The sequence below is a fragment of the Bos grunniens genome, chromosome 3 (assembly GCF_055505025.1).
Source record: "Bos grunniens cultivar Pamir isolate PY7600 chromosome 3, Bosgru_T2T1.0, whole genome shotgun sequence".
Lineage (NCBI taxonomy): Eukaryota > Metazoa > Chordata > Mammalia > Artiodactyla > Bovidae > Bos > Bos grunniens.
In genome coordinates, this window is record NC_141167.1 from 29633819 (window position 1) to 29649216 (window position 15398).

General features: G+C 51.7%; 2 long non-coding RNA genes across 2 annotated transcripts; one reads left to right on the forward strand and one right to left on the reverse strand.

Annotated features, from left to right (window-relative positions):
- Window positions 1-334: 334 nt before the first annotated feature.
- On the reverse strand, window positions 335-3233 carry LOC147375389 (uncharacterized). The gene is made up of 2 exons (XR_015161389.1): window positions 1328-3233; window positions 335-656 (listed from the first exon to the last, which is right to left on the reverse strand). It is a non-coding gene; the product is annotated as an uncharacterized LOC147375389 (long non-coding RNA).
- A 3515-nt stretch (window positions 3234-6748) lies between these two features.
- On the forward strand, window positions 6749-9330 carry LOC147375390 (uncharacterized). The gene is made up of 2 exons (XR_015159875.1): window positions 6749-6946; window positions 8195-9330. It is a non-coding gene; the product is annotated as an uncharacterized LOC147375390 (long non-coding RNA).
- The last annotated feature ends 6068 nt before the right edge of the window (window positions 9331-15398 follow it).

Here is a 15398-nt window from a genome sequence, read left to right on the forward strand (position 1 = left end):
GTTCAGCCCTCTGCTGTTCCATCTCCAGCTGCTGTCTAACTATAGCACACGGGGGACCCTGAGCCAGAACAGCCCAGCTGTGCCCTTTCCAAATTCCTTGTCCACAGAAATTATGAGAGGGAAGATAATGATTGCTGTTATTTTAAGCCAGGAAGGTTTGATATGATTTGTTACATAGCAGTAGATAATCCAAATGGGTTTATACTTCTTATCAGTCTTTCCTGGTAGACTACAGTTTTTGTTTTTAGCTCTATTCCCAGCAGTTAGCTTGGAACATACTATGCTCCAGAAATATTCATTGTATAAATGAATGAAAGTTAACACACCATATTGGCATGGTGTTATGGGGGAACCAAAGAGGTTGTGGGAACCCAGAGACGGCTCCTAACCCATACTGGGAGATCTGGGAAGGTTTCCTGGAGGAAGTGATGCTGCTCCAAGTCCCTGGGCAGAGCTAGTCAGAGAGGAATATGTATTCCTTATTTTTGGTATTTGTTTGTTCTTGGCCTAGATGAGGCTTCCTGGCTTGATGTGCGTCCAAGAGGTCCATCCTTGTGTCCATCTGGGACTTCTTCTCACTCCCTGTTGCAGTTCCCCCTTCTCCCTCTCTGGTTGGGCTGCAGATTCACTCCTGCCTCCTCTGACTCTACATCTGGCTGGAGAAAATTAAGTCAATGGGGAGGGAGGAGTTGACAAATAGATGGTCTAGTAATTTAATTTTTTTTTTTTTTCTCTAGCCCTCTCTCCACCCCCCAGAGAGCAGGAGGGATTAGCTCTCTAGACAGTGGTTTTCTCTGCTAAGGAGCTCTGTGTTGCAGCCCCTTTCCTGCCTAGACCAGCAGGGAGGAGAGGTGGGGTGGCAAGCAGGAGCCTTCTTAGGATCCTCTAGGCTAAGTCTCACACAGAGAGGGAAACTGAGGTCCAGGGAGGGGAGGGATTCTCTTCAGGCCTTAAGTGGGTTAATGTCTGAGCTAGGACTGGGAGGGAAGTTAGCTGGAGCCAGCCAGGATGGTGGGGGTCAGCAGAGAAGGCTTTGGCGTGTATCAGGGACACAGGGGCAGCAGGCTGCAGGAAAAAACCTTGGGCTCCTGGGGGCTTCCTTGTCTGGGATCAGGAGGAGCTGGGAGGTGGCTGGCCTGCTGGGCACGCAGGAGGTGAGGCCTGCTGCTCTGCAGTCCAGCCACCCCGCAGGAGCTGGTTACCTTGCAGGTCTCCTCACTGCAGAGTACCTGCTCTGGGCAGAGGTGGGCGCCAGGGGGTTGGGAGTGACCTTAGGCAGAGGGTTGGCAGGACTGGATATAAACCAGCCACAGGCTCTGAATCTCACCATTCTGAAAAATGAAATGGCCTCTTGGATCTCACGCAGCTGCAGTGAGTTGTGGAGGGTACCACTCTGAGAGGCCCTCCATGGATAGGGCTCGTCAATGCCTCGTTGTTTAGATGAAGACAGAGGCTTCAGGAGGCCCTCCCTGGTTCTGGGTTGCAGGTTAGCAAGTGGCAGCCCCTGGACTCAAACCCCGGGCGGCCTGGTCTCCCAAGCCCGCTGCACACACCGACTTCTCGGCTCCGCAGGGGAAGGGGCAGCTGGGTGACGGCCGCACGATGGCCCCGCCCCTACCCCCTGGCCCAGCTCGGGGTGGGCGCCTGGCCCCGCCTTGCAGAGCCTCGGCGGCTGCAGGGCTCTGGGAACGCTTGATTTATTAAGCTAATGTTCTACCACATTTCCCCCATCTCGTAATGAGCTGTTTCCACCAGGGGGTGTATGCAGAACGGCTGCGGGCTTCCTGCCGCTCCAGGAGGGAGGCAGGGCTGGCTGGCGGTGGGCTGTGGGGGGCCGGGTGTCTGGCTGCCCAGGGAAGGGTGATGCTGGAAAGTCTGGTTTGAAAAATCACCCCCTAGTGGGGGACGTGCTGAGGGGAGGCGGGAGGTCGGTGCAGCCTGGGAGTAATCCCACACTTCTCCCTGGACCACCCTGGCCCAGCCCCTGTGCAACCGCAGGGGCCTGGGAGGGAACCCGGGCTCCAGCATTCTGGCCTGGTTCCTCTGGCCTGCCCCTCTTCCTCCAAGTTCTGAGGATTCTGAGCTTAGTCTGACTACAGTCTGCTTATTGTGCCCCAGCTGGCATTTCTGTGGTTTGATGTGACAGTTACATCCTTTGCAACCAGACAGATCTAGGTTCCAATCTGAGCTGGGCTTGAGTGATCTTGACAGGGGAATCCCTAAACTCTCTGGGCCTCAGTTTCTTATTTTAAAATGGGGATAAGGAGCTGTATTTTGTGGGGTCACTTGGAGCAGTGGTAATGGAGGAAGAGCTGGGTACCAGGTGGTACAGCCTGCCTCGACCCCCTGGCCTGCTGACGCTGGGGCAGACCTGTTAGGCCACGTAACCCAGACCTGGCATGCCACATGCACAGCAGACGCCAGGCTCCTAAGGCAGCAAATGCCTGCTGACCAGTCTGGTGCCCCTGGCAGCTCAGAGGCTTTGCTTTCCTCACTTGGGGCAGGCAATGCTTGGGGTGGGGGATGTGTGTTAGTCGCTCAATCATGTCCGACTCTTTGCGACCCCATGGACTGTAGCCTGCCAGGCTCCTTTGTCCATGGAACTCTCCAGGCAAGAATACTGGAGTGGGTAGCCATTCCCTTCTCCAGGGGATCTTCTGAAGCCAGGGATCAAACCTGTGTCTCCAGCATCTCCTGCATTGGCAGGTGGGTTCTTTACAACTAGAGCCACCTGGCAAGCAACCAGCAGTGCTTGACTGCTGCTGCTGCCAAGTCACTTCAGTCGTGTCCGAGTCTGTGCGACCCCACAGACGGCAGCCCACCAGGCTCCTCTGTCCCTGGGATTCTCCAGGCAAGAACACTGGAGTGGGTTGCCATTTCCTTCTCCAGTGCATGAAAGTGAAAAGTGAAAGTGAAGTCTCTCAGTCGTTTTCCGACTCATAGCAAACCCATGGACTGCAGCCTACCAGGCTCCTCCATCCATAGGATTCTCCAGGCAAGAGTACTGGAGTGGGGTGCCATTGCCTTCTCCGAGAGTGCTTGGTATTTGGCTTTAAAAAGTCAAATTCCACGATACTGGATGCTTGGGGCTGGTGCACTGGGACGACCCAGAGGGAGGGTATGGGGAGGGAGGAGGGAGGAGGGTTCAGGATGGGGAGCACGGGTATACCTGTGGTGGATTCATTTCGATGTTTGGCAAAACTAATACAATATTGTAAAGTTTAAAAAAAAAAAAAAAAGTCAAATTCCTTTCTGTCTCATCAAAGTTGCAGTTCCCCAGAGCCTGTGCCAGATTTGTGATCTGCTCTGTGGTAAAACTGTTCCTCTAGGTGTTTGTTTTTTTATTTTAAAGACTTTATTGCTGTTTTTTTCTTTTACATGTGTCTGGCCCCTGGAAGGCACTCATCAAGGCATAGCTATCATTGGTCTTCACATTGGAGAAGATGCTGTCCCACTGACCCTGTCCCCTTGGTCGGAAAATGGGATGACTAGCATGGGTCTCTTGAGATCCATACCTTCTGGCAACATGTGGAAGGCCTGCTCATCTTCCCCAGGAGCCGTCTCCCCGGTTTTATGGAGCAGGGTGGTTGAGACTTGCCCAGGCTTCTCGTGCACAAGCAACAGAGCAGAGTGACACCTGGTCTGCTGGACTCCCAGACCAGTGCTCCTGCCTCTCCTCACTAGAGGTCACTGAGGGAGCAGACCTGCTGAGGACAAGACAAAGGCGAGTTCTCTCAGCTTCCCCCCTGGGGCAGGTTAACCAGAGTTGGGCTCCGGGTAAATGTGGGGTTTTGTGGACTCTTTTTAGGAAGGGTTAAGTTTTGAGGAAGAGTCTTGGAGGGGCCTGCCCCGAGGAGTACCTACCCCTGTTGTCTCAGTATCTGTTCCTCGCTGAATTCAGAACCTCCCCTGTTCCCTGAAAGAGAACTGAACCACCCAAAGGTGTTCATGAGCACATGGGAGGGACAAGAGATTAAGGCAGAGATGGATGAGGCTGTTTCTATTCATGCTTTATAGCAGAGAGCCTGGCAGAATCCGTGCTCAAAGCTGCCTGCTCAGGGATCTGCCCTTCCTGCCCTCCATGGACAGCTCGCTCACCTTCGCTCGCCTAGGTACTGCTGTTCCCTCCTTGCTGGCTTCCCTCCGCGGGTGGTGCCTGAAGCTCTTGGTCCTTCCTCAGTCCCCCCTGGCCCAGAGAAGCTCTCTAGTCATCCGTCTCCTCATACCATACTTCTCTTGTCTTTGTAGCTGTCGTCTGTAGGGACCTTATTGATTGCCTGTCTCTTTCTAGAATGGAAGCTCTGTGAGAGCAGGGACTTGGGCTGCTTTGTGTCCAGGACTCTCCTGGGAACGCAGTGGTGAATAATCTAAGTTCTTTTTTTTCCTTAAATTCACCTGTGCCCCAGATCCTGGCTTAAATTTGCATATCAGAGTTTATCTCACAACTTCCAGGCCCTTTACAGCCTTAGCTTTTCCCACTTTTGCTAACACGTGGTGTTTGCCCTTAACAGACACCACTGTGTGCTTTTCGCGTATTAACTTGTTTAATCCAATTTAAAAAAGAAAAGAAAAAACCCACACACACAAAAAACCCCTTGAGGTAGGCACTGTTATTACGAGCAGGGCTGTTTAACAGATGAGGAAAGTGAAGCCAGAGAGAACTGGTCCAGTCTTACACCATGAGTGGGTGGCAGGGCTGGGGTTAAATGGAGATGGGTGGTCCTCTGGAAGCCCTACCGCTTCTAGAAGCAGCATGGCGCTCTCACCTGCCGTTCAGGGGGCAGCCTCCCCACCACCTTGTGAAATGTGGACAAGTCCTTGGAACTTGTACCCCCACATCCCTACTGCTTCCCCAGACAGCTTTTCAGAGTATTTCATTCAAAGATATATGATGTTTGTTTTGAGCTGTACATGTCTGGATGAGCAAACCTTCCTCCATCTCTTTGACACATTTGACAGAAACCACCATGAAAAAAGGGACAATGTTTACAAAGAGATGGGAGCCTCTCCTGGAGCCCAACAGAACTGCATCTCGGGGAGGGGTGGGTGTGACCTCCAAAGTCTCCTGGTATCTTTTTGTCTGTCTGAGCCCCTCTTCTTCCCCTTCCTCATACTCCTCCTCTTTATTCATCCTCTCTGGGCTCCAAGTGGACAATAACCTCCTCATGGCTCCGAAGTACTTATATACCTTTCAGTTCCCAGGGAAGAGAGAAAATCTAGTTGGCTGAGCTTAGACCAGGTAGGTCCAGTGAGGCCCTGCCACCTGTGACTGGGAGAGGGCATGAGGTACAAACATGGCGGTCATGGCCTTGGCCTGGGTGTGGGGGTGCAGCCTTCAGGGGAGGGGGTGGCAGTGAACTGCGGACGGGCACTGGAAGTACCTGTTGTGGCCATGGTGGTCCTTGAAGGCTAGACTAACAGACTTACCTCCGGGGCAATTTAAGGGTTTTAAGCCAAGGAGTAGCAGAATCTGATTCACAATTGAAAGCTTGCTTTGGCTGTGGAGGTGGAGGTGGGTTGCAGGGAGACCAGTGAGGAGCCTATTACTCCTGCATAGCTGGTGAGGGCCTGGATGTGGGCACAGTCCCTTAAGAAGGAAGCAATGGCACATGCTGTCTCCTTCTCAGGGCCACTTTTACTTCCTCCCTCCTGGGCCAGCTCAAGACTTGTCCATTGATTCCGACCCCTTACTCCACTCCAGGCCCTGTGCTGGGTACTAAGGCCCTACCCTTAGGAGTTCACTGCTGTGGGAGAGAGAGGACATGGACACAAACCTGTTAAATCGGGGAGTGGATGTGTGAGAAAGGAGGGTCAGGTGAAGGGCTTCTGAAGATCCTGGGAGGCCAAAATTACTTGGGATTGGAGCATGGGGTAGGAGGGTGGCTCTAGGCCATATCCTACAGAGTTAGCGTGAGGCAGGCATGGAAGAATAGGTAGAAGTTGAATGTATGGAGCCATGGGTGAAGGGCTTTCCGGGTGGGAGGGATGGTGTGGGCAGAGGCCTGGTGGGAAAGTAGGAGGCGTGGCTGGAAGTTCTGTTATTATCAGCGAGGTGTGTGGAGCTGAGCAGTGGGAGGTGCAACTAGAGAAAGGCAGGCACTGTCCTTCGTGGGACATCTTAAGTGCCAAGCTAAGGGATTTAGACTTTATGCAGTGGCAGGGAGGATCCGCTTGTGGAAGTCCAGTCCAAATATGGGTTGAGAAAAAATTTCCAGACACAGAGCATTGCGTAAAGGGAGAGTTTATTAAGAACAGAGAGTAGAGATAATTTGAGTGCTGTGAGCACCGTGGGCTGCCCTCCTGACAAACCAGGGAAAGCCGACTGAAGGGAGAATAGAAGGTGAGGGACACTGCAGATACAGCGGGCTGACTTCCTGACACACCAGGGAGAGTCTTTTTGTGAGTTAGAAGTCAGTTTTAACTGAGGATTCCTGCTGGAAAGGTGGCATTAAGTGATTGGTTAGGGCACTATAGGGTGAGTGCCGGGGGTCATTTTTACCTGATATGGGGTCAGGGAGCTGGCCTGTAAGGATCAGAGGGGCTTTTGGCAATGGTTCTCAATGAGGCTCAGTCAGTTCCAGAGGTGACCTTGGTCCTGGCTCCGCATCTATGGCCTTGGCGCAAGGCCTTGCACCTGTGAGCTTGACTCCACACCACTGATCGTGAGCAGATAGTGATGTGGTTGGTGTTTTCCTTCAGGACCCTGATAGCAGGGGTTCTATAAATTAAACCAGGGAGAAAGGCATTCAGACCTTCAGAGTACCAGGATCTTGGGGACATACTGGTGCCTAGAAATCCTCCTTTGAAATGCCCACCCCCATATCCCAGGGCCTTTGGGAATACAGCAGGGTGGTCGATGAGGCCAGGAGAGGTTTGTACAAGCACAGGGTGGCTGTGGCAGCTGCCACATGGCTGAAGACCTGCAGAAGCTACTGATGGCTGGAAGGTAATTAACAATTGTAATCACTCCTGTCATGACATCATTAAACTCCGATTGCACTGGCTGGGCAGCTGATGGATGGGCCCGGGAGTCACAGCTCGTGGGGAAGGCAGGATCATTTGTCAGCAGGCAGAAGATCAGCAGTGGGGGCCCAGGTCTGTACACATGAGGTGCTGCTGGGCTCCCAAGGTGCTGGCTGCCATCCTGGGCCGGATCAGGACAGGTGAGGCTGGGCCCAGACCCTGAACTTGTTCAAACTCTAGTGTTTGACAATAGGTCTGAGCTGGGGGGTCTTGAGCAGCCAACCAGTGGAGGTGCGCAAGGCCCTGTTTTGGGGGCTGAGCGGGGGCAGAGGTTGTGGGGCTCTGGGCATCCCCCTCCTTGCTTCAGATCTTTTCTCTCCAAAAGGAAATGCTTTTTTGTTGTTGTTGTTGTTGTTGGGTATACATGATTATTGAGAAAGAAATTCTAACAGTGTGGAGGAAGCATGTTCTCCACGATCCCGTTCCCTACACATCGTGTGTGCATGGGTGCTAAATTGCTTCAGTTGTGTCTGACTCTTTGCGACCCCATGGACTATACCCCACCAGGCTCCTCTGTCCATGGGATTCTCCAGGCAAGAATATTGAAGTGGGTTGCCATGACCTCCTCCAGGGGATCTTCTCGAACCGGGGATTAGGCTTACGTCTCCTGCGATGGCAGGCAGGTTCTTTACCACTAGGGCCACCTGGGAAGCCCTCCCTAGACATCATCATTGTTAGAAGTTTGGTTTCTCTTCTGGTTCTCAAGGTCTCTGCCAAGATTCTACCTGCTCCCTGGGCTACCCTGGTGATCTCCCAAGAAATCCTCCTTTTGACTTAAAAGTAGTCTGATGCTATTCCTTCCAGGTGTGGGCAAACTCAAGGAATAGAAAATTCCCACTCCCTCCCTGCCAACCCGCCCTCTCCCCAACCTATCCCCCTCACTCTCCCATGGCCAGGCTGGTTCCTAGGGTAGCTGGTCACTTTCATTCAGTAAACTCAGGAACAAGCTATAATGTCCCAGCTTCTGCTGGTTCCTTGTGTTGCCAAGGAAAGAAGCTGCCTAGAAGGCTCCTGTTTAGCCAGGCCCTGCGTCTGTACAGAAGCTGGCTTGAGGCCTTGGGGTGGGGAGGGGAGAGGATGAAGGGTTAAGCTCTTAGAAAAAGCAATAGGAATTGGGGTTGTGCACGGGCATCTGGTATATTATCACCCTGCTTATTTAACTTATATGCAGAGTACATCATGAGAAACGCTGGATTGGAAGAAACACAAGCTGGAATCAAGATTGCCGGGAGAAATATCAATCACCTCAGATATGCAGATGACACCACCCTTATGGCAGAAAGTGAAGAGGAACTAAAAAGCCTCTTGATGAAAGTGAAAGTGGAGAGTGAAAAAGTTGGCTTAAAGCTCAACATTCAGAAAATGAAGATCATGGCATCCGGTCCTATCACTTCATGGGAAATAGATGGGGAAACAGTGGAAACAGTGTCAGACTTTATTTTTTGGGGCTCGAAAATCACTGCAGATGGTGACTACAGCCATGAAATTAAAAGATGCTTACTCCTTGGAAGGAAAGTTATGACCAACCTAGATAGCATATTCAAAAGCAGAGACATTATTTTGCCAACAAAGGTCCGTCTAGTCAAGGCTATGGTTTTTCCTGTGGTCATGTATGGATGTGAGAATTGGACTGTGAAGAAGGCTGAGCGCTGAAGAATTGATGCCTTTGAACTGTGGTGTTGGAGAAGACTCTTGAGAGTCCCTTGGACTGCAAGGAGATCCAACCAGTCCATTCTGAAGGAGATCAGCCCTGGGATTTCTTTGGAGGGAATGATGCTGAAGCTGAAACTCCAGTACTTTGGCCACCTCATGCAAAGAGTTGACTCATTGGAAAAGACTCTGATGCTGGGAGGGATTGGGGGCAGGAGGAGAAGGGGACGACAGAGGATGAGATGGCTGGATGGCATCACTGACTCGATGGACGTGAGTCTGAGTGAACTCTAGGAGTTGGTGATGGACAGGGAGGCCTGGCGTGCTGCGATTCATGGGGTCGCAAAGAGTCAGACACGACTGAACTGAACTGACGGGCATCTGGACACAAGGGTGGAGAAAAACAAGGCCCAGGTGTGTGGATGTGAGCTGCAGGAGGGTCTCCTCCTGTCTGCAGTGTGTTGGAATGAACACTCTTAGCCTCCAGGCCTGGGGGAGTGACCCATCTGACTGATGGGACCACATGGAGCCTGAAGTCCATGGACCTGGGGCAGAACCTCTGTGTCTTTGGAGACAGAGGGTGTTGGGTTGTTTAATGCTCTATTTCAAACTGTCCCATAACTAAGTGGCATAAAGCAACCCTGTATTCCATTCAGAGATTCTGTGGATCACATTCTGGGCACTTCTTGTTTGGGGTCCCCTCAGTGGAGTGCAGGGTGACAATCTGGGGCAGATTCTCTGTCTTTTTTTTGGCAGGAATGGGGAGTATCATCTTGCCAACAAGCAGAGGTAGGTAAAAGACACTCCCACCTTCCAACCCCCTTCTCCAGTCTCACCTCACCAGCAATAAACAGAGTATTCCCTTGGGCCCTCCTGGAGCTCCTGGTCCCCCAGGGTGGCAAGTCATGAGGGCTCCCCTCTGTGCCCCCAGGAGCCTGGTGGGCTTGTAAGAGGAGCTTGGCCCGAAAGCGCAGCGACTGATGAACTTCAAGACAGTGATGGCTGATGAGGGCTTTGAGACATTTCCTGGTCTGGCCCCGGTGCCTCTGCTGCCTGATTCTTGTACGCATTGCTAGACGCCACGATCTCATGGTGTGGGGGAGCTCAGGGTGGGGTGTGTCGGGGCTGACAGGAACTCAGGGAGCAGGCAGCACAGACTGTCTGGGGGTAGCCAGGGTTCCGGTTAAACTTCCCATAGTAGGCAGCTTCCAAGATGTCCTGCTGCCCCACACCTCCTGCGTGGTTCTCTCCATGCCAGATCAGGGCTGGCCCTACGTGAACAACAGAATAAAATGAAAGTGACGATGTGGCTCCAGGGACTGGTTCACAACAGGCACTGCAGCGTCTGCCTTGGGTTCTTGGTTCTCCTGCTGCAGGGACGCCAGCTGCCAGGCCGTGAGAACACTCAGCAGCCTGGAGAAGCCCACACAGGGCAGAGCTAAGGGCCTGGGCCAACATCCAGAACTGTCGCAAGCCAAGGGAGTGGGTCACCTCTGAGGTCGGTCGTCGGGCCCCGTCAAGCCTTTATGTGTCTGCAGCTGCGTGGGAGACCCAAGTGAGAATGGCCCAGCGTCCTGAAATCTTAACCCAGTGAATTTGGGAGCATAATAGGTTATTGCGTAGGGTCACTAAGTTTGGTGTGATTTGTTACACGGCATCTGGTAACGGTTACCTTCTACATCATACGTTCCAGAGGAGGACAGGAAGACAGTCCTTGAGAGAGTGGGAGGCAGATAAAAGCAGACATAAAGATGGACACAGCTCTCCCATCCCCTCGGGAAGCTGGGGGAGAGACCAGTCTGGACCCTGCGAGCTGGCAGTCTCTGGTGTCAGGTTAATGTAAGAGGGTTTGTACAGTTTTCCACAGTGAGTGGGGCTAGAGTTCTTGTAGTGTGCTTAGGCCAGAGTTACGTTATCAGAGAGAATACACAGACACAGTAAGGGTTTTCTACAGGAAGCTAGTCTTTGAGATGTGCAATCTGTGTGATTTTTTAGCTGTTAGGGGAGGGAGTGAATTGTAACTATTTCTATGACCTCCCTCCTGCCCTCCGTCACCAGGGGATCCAAAGTTCCTGCCTCCCCTCAGCACAGGACCTGGCAGGGAAGAAAATGCCCTTGACTGAGAAGGGGCTGAGGAATGCACAAGACTCAGGGGTTGTGGGAGGGGCTTTTCTGGTGGTCCAGTGGTTGGGACTCTGCCCTTTCACTGCAGGGGGCTGAAGCGTGGGGCTTAGGGGAGTGGAGATGGGGTGGGGCAGGGTTGATCCCTGGTCTGGGAACTAAGATCCCACGAGAAAAGTAAGGGTTGTGGGACACCTGAGACTCAGTGGGGCAAGGGGCAGGGCAGGGAAGGGAGAGGCCTGGATTTTAGGAAGGAGAGGGGGTGAAAACCAAACAAAAGCATTTGTAAAAGCATTCTACTAAAAAAATATTTGACAATCATTGATTTAGCTGAACCCTCCTCAGGCTTCCCGTACCCTAATTTTATAGGAAAATGGGAGGTACCTTAAGTTGTGTTTTCCCATAAGCAGATCCTGAGAGAATATTTGGAAGGCAAGCCTGTTTGAGAGGTGACTGTGGGAATCAAGGAGGGGAGTGGGGGAGTGAGACAGGGCAGGGAAGGCCGCTGGGAAAGGGTGTGTTATCAGGCCAGTCACTATTGTGGGCACCTGGGTGGAACAGGCCCCACCTTGTCATGCCACCATGGGGGCCAGGGAGCTGGCATGTATCCTCCAGCTCCCATTGGTCCTTGTCTGGGGCTGCTCCCAGGCCCTTCTGGACTGTTCTTCACCACACCTGGCCAGAGAGATGTCTGGGAGAGTGGCGTGGCAGGCTTTCCACCTGCCCTTGGGTGAGCTCAGAGGGCTAGGAGTGGGACACCCGTGGATGGAGCAGGCTGGCCCTCACTGAGTTCCCGGCCTGGGAGGCCTTTCCCAGGCAATCAGGAGACCTTGCTGACCCAGACTTCTGATCTGCAGTGGATAGCAGAACTGAGGAAAGTGATTCGTTGTAGCTTGGATGCCTGGAGAGTGCTCCTGGGAGCCTGTTTGTGGGGAAAGGGCTCAAGGAGGATGTGAGAGGAAATTGGTTCAAATCCTGACTCAGTCCCTTACTCACTGGATAATTTTTATTAGGCTTATCTCCTTTGTCAGCCTCGGTTTCCTTAGATCCAAGGCGGGGCTGATGCTCCCTACTCTTCTGATCTAGAATGCTTAGAACACTGTAGGACTTTCCTGGTGTCCAGTGCTTAAGAATCCACCTGTCAATGCAGGGGACACAGATTCGATCCCTGCTCCAGGAAGATTCCACGTGCCGCAGGGCAGCTAACTCCATGTACCAGTCACTGAGCTCACGCCCTAGAACCCGTGTTTCACAACAAGAGAAGACCATGCACCACAACTTGGGAGTAGCCCCCACTTGCCGCAAATAGAGAAAAGCCGCGTGCAGCAACGAAGACCCAGCATGGCCAAAAATAAACAAAATTAATAAAATTTTAAAAAAGAACATTGTAGTGGGTATCAGTACCTTGCCTCCTAGTCCTTTATCAATTTCCCCTTCTTCTGACCACATTTGGGGCTCCAACTGTTCCCACTCTGTTCAGGAGGTTTGGCTGGAACTCCACCCTTGGATCCAGCCAATCTGAGCATGGCATCCCACTGGCTGTGGAGACTGGCTCAGAGGTGGGCATGTGCTGGAGCCCATCCTGCCACAGCGAATCCCAGGGCTTGTGTAGGAGCTCTTGGAAAAGCTCCTGTCTCTGGTGAGCTAGAGTCAGAGCGCAAGAGAAGCTTATCACCAAGTGGAGCTTTAGAATGAACCCATGCATGGGAGAGAGTAAGAATAAGAGACAGACAGAGGCAGGTCCTAATGACTTTGCTTGAACCCCTGAATCAAGCTATTCCTGAAACTGCCATACCCCTTGTTGTCTCTGTATCTGAGCCAGTATGCTCCCTCTGTTGAAACTTATTTGTGTTGGATTTTTTGTCACTTGCAACAGAGAGATTTTTAACTGATAGAATCTGCAGAGCCACTACTTTTTGCTTGTTTGCTGGCCTGAAAGAATGTTTGAGACCATTCATTCTTAGACCAGAGGAATTCTCTGGAGTATTTTATTGAGCAGAGGGATGAATCCTGTTTACTTTGGTGAACGGACATGAGGGTTGGTAAATGGAGAGACTGGAAGAGGGGTGTTGGAGAGTTTTCTTGTTTTTCCCTAAAACTGGAGAAACTTTCTTTCTTGTTTGCCGGGGTAGACCAACGCTGCTGTCCTTATGAAGATGAGGAAAGGTGTGAAGGGCCAGGGCAGGACCCCAGGCAGAAGCCCCCAGAGAGGAGATGTGTGTCATTTGCAGGGAGCTCAAGGGGTTCATCTTAGGCTTCTGGACCCAGCCCCTCCAGGGTAGGAAGAAAGAGAAAGCGTGGAACATGGGGAAAACTTGAGCTCTCAACCCAGACAGCCAGATCAAATGCTTGCTTTTCTGATGACAGTCTGTGTTCTCCATCTGCCTTACCAGGCTGTGAGTTCAGATCTTTACCTTGTGTCCTGAGCACCAGGCCCGGCACAGAGGTGGCCTCAGAGCAGACTCATGGGATGCGGCCGAAGCTGACAGGAGATCCCTTTTCCAGGGAGAATGACATTTGTGGTAGAGTCTCCGCTAAAAGAGGTTATTTTCCCAAGATCCCACCAGTTGCAAGCAGATGAAAACCCCCTTTCCCTCCCTCTGCCCCCTGCTGCTTGTGGCTATGGAGGTGCTGGGATTAACCCCACCTCTGCCACTTACCAGCTGTGTGGCCTTGGACAAGTGTCTTGGCTTCTCTGAGCCTCAGTTTCCTGATCAATGAAGTGGAGATAACTCATTCTTTGTGGGGTTATGTGAAGATTAAATGAAGTAACTTATGTGGAAGGGCTAAGCACAGAGCTTGGCATAAAGTTGGGTGCAAAAAGAGAGAATTCCCACCCGTCAGCCTCCACCAAAGGTAGGACTTGAAGAAAATGTCTGTGCATTGATGCCACATGACCTCACGTGTTCATGTGTGTGTGTGTCCACGTGTGCACATATACCGTGCTTATGGTTATGTGCATGCTGTGTCTGTACGCACTTCAGTGTGTGTATAACCAGAGGTGTGCATATACACATGTGCGGTTATCTGCATGCATGAGTGCCTGCGTGTTTGCCCAGCACTATTACTGGAAAGCCGTAATTATGCTTTATGGCAGCAGCGGCAGCAGCTCTGTCCCCCCAGCCATTAAGCTGCCTCCCCCAACTCATCCGGTGGTGGGGAGTGGCTGCAGCCATGGCGCCCTCCCTTCCCCACCCCTGCATGCTGCTTGAGCACCCGGATACCCCCCTCTCTCACCATATGTCTGTCTTTTACAGTTCTTTGGTGCGTGGTGCTCATCGAGTGGGTAATTAGCTAAATGAATTAATTGACATCCATACGTGTAATTAGCAAATGGTTATAAGCAGCTATTCTCCTTGGGATGTCTAAAATTTCTAGGGGTCAGACACTGGGGAGGGAGGGTTTGTGATGTTCTAAGGAGTAAATAAAAGTGGCCAGTGTGAGTGTCGAGGACAAGGATGGGCCTGGGTGCCTCGCCAGGCTTGGTGGCCTGGCTGTGGGTGGGGAGAGGGGCCAGGAAGGAGGGAAGAAGTATCCATGAACCTGGTCGGGGGAAACTGACTCCTAAGGCACTGGGAGTCAGGAGGCCTGGGTTCCTGCCCCATTCATGTTACTTTCTCTTTGATCTTGGGTGTCTTCTCTGGGCCACATTCTCCACTTCCAAGAGAAATGGATGGAACCGGCTGTCTCTTAGAAGTCTCCCTGTTCTGACATTCTTCCTGACCTTAAGCCAAACTTTCTAATGCAAACAGGGCCGTGCAAAGGTAGAGCGACGTGTCCCCTTCCTTGTTCCAGAGCATAGCATCACCATGCTGCTCTTTCACACCTGCAGCTTTGGGTACATGCTGGGCCCTCTGCTCCAAATGCCCTTGTCCGCCTTCTCGGCCTTTAAGGTCATTCAGAGCAGCACGCCCAGTAGAACTTTCTGAAATGATGGAAATGTCCCATGCAGTAGCCACTAGCCACATACAGAGATTGAAATGTGACTACTGCAACTGAGGAACTGAGTTTTAAATTTATTTACTTTTAATTTCTTTACATTTAAATAGCCACCTGTGGTTCGTGGCTATTGGACAGCATAGCTCTAGATTCTTTAAGATCCATTTCATTAATTTATTTGTTTACTAATTCATTCATTCATCAAACAAATATTTATTGAGTGCCCTCTGTGGCTAAGAGACCACCAAGAATAGGCAGGTGTGACCCCTGCCCTCATGAAGCATTTGTAATGGGAGAAGATAGGAGGGAGAAGAGAGAAAAACGAATGCACAAATCATTGGAAGAAATTAGAGCTATGAAAGACACCAACGAGGGGCTGAGACAGAGAATAAAAAGCCCAGGGAAGACTTTGTTTAGATGAGTGTTAGTCGCTCAGTCATGTCTGACTCTTTGAGACCCCATGGACTGTGGACTGCTGGGATCCTCTGTCCAGGGGATTTTCCAGGCAAGAATACTGGAGTGAGTAGCCATTTCCTCCTCCAGGAGATCTTCCTGACCCAGGAATCGACCTTGGGTCTCCCACACTTCAGGCAGATTCTTTACCATCTGAGCCACCAGTAAAGGTGTTTCTGGGGAGGTGTCATTCAAGCTGAGACCCAAGGTGA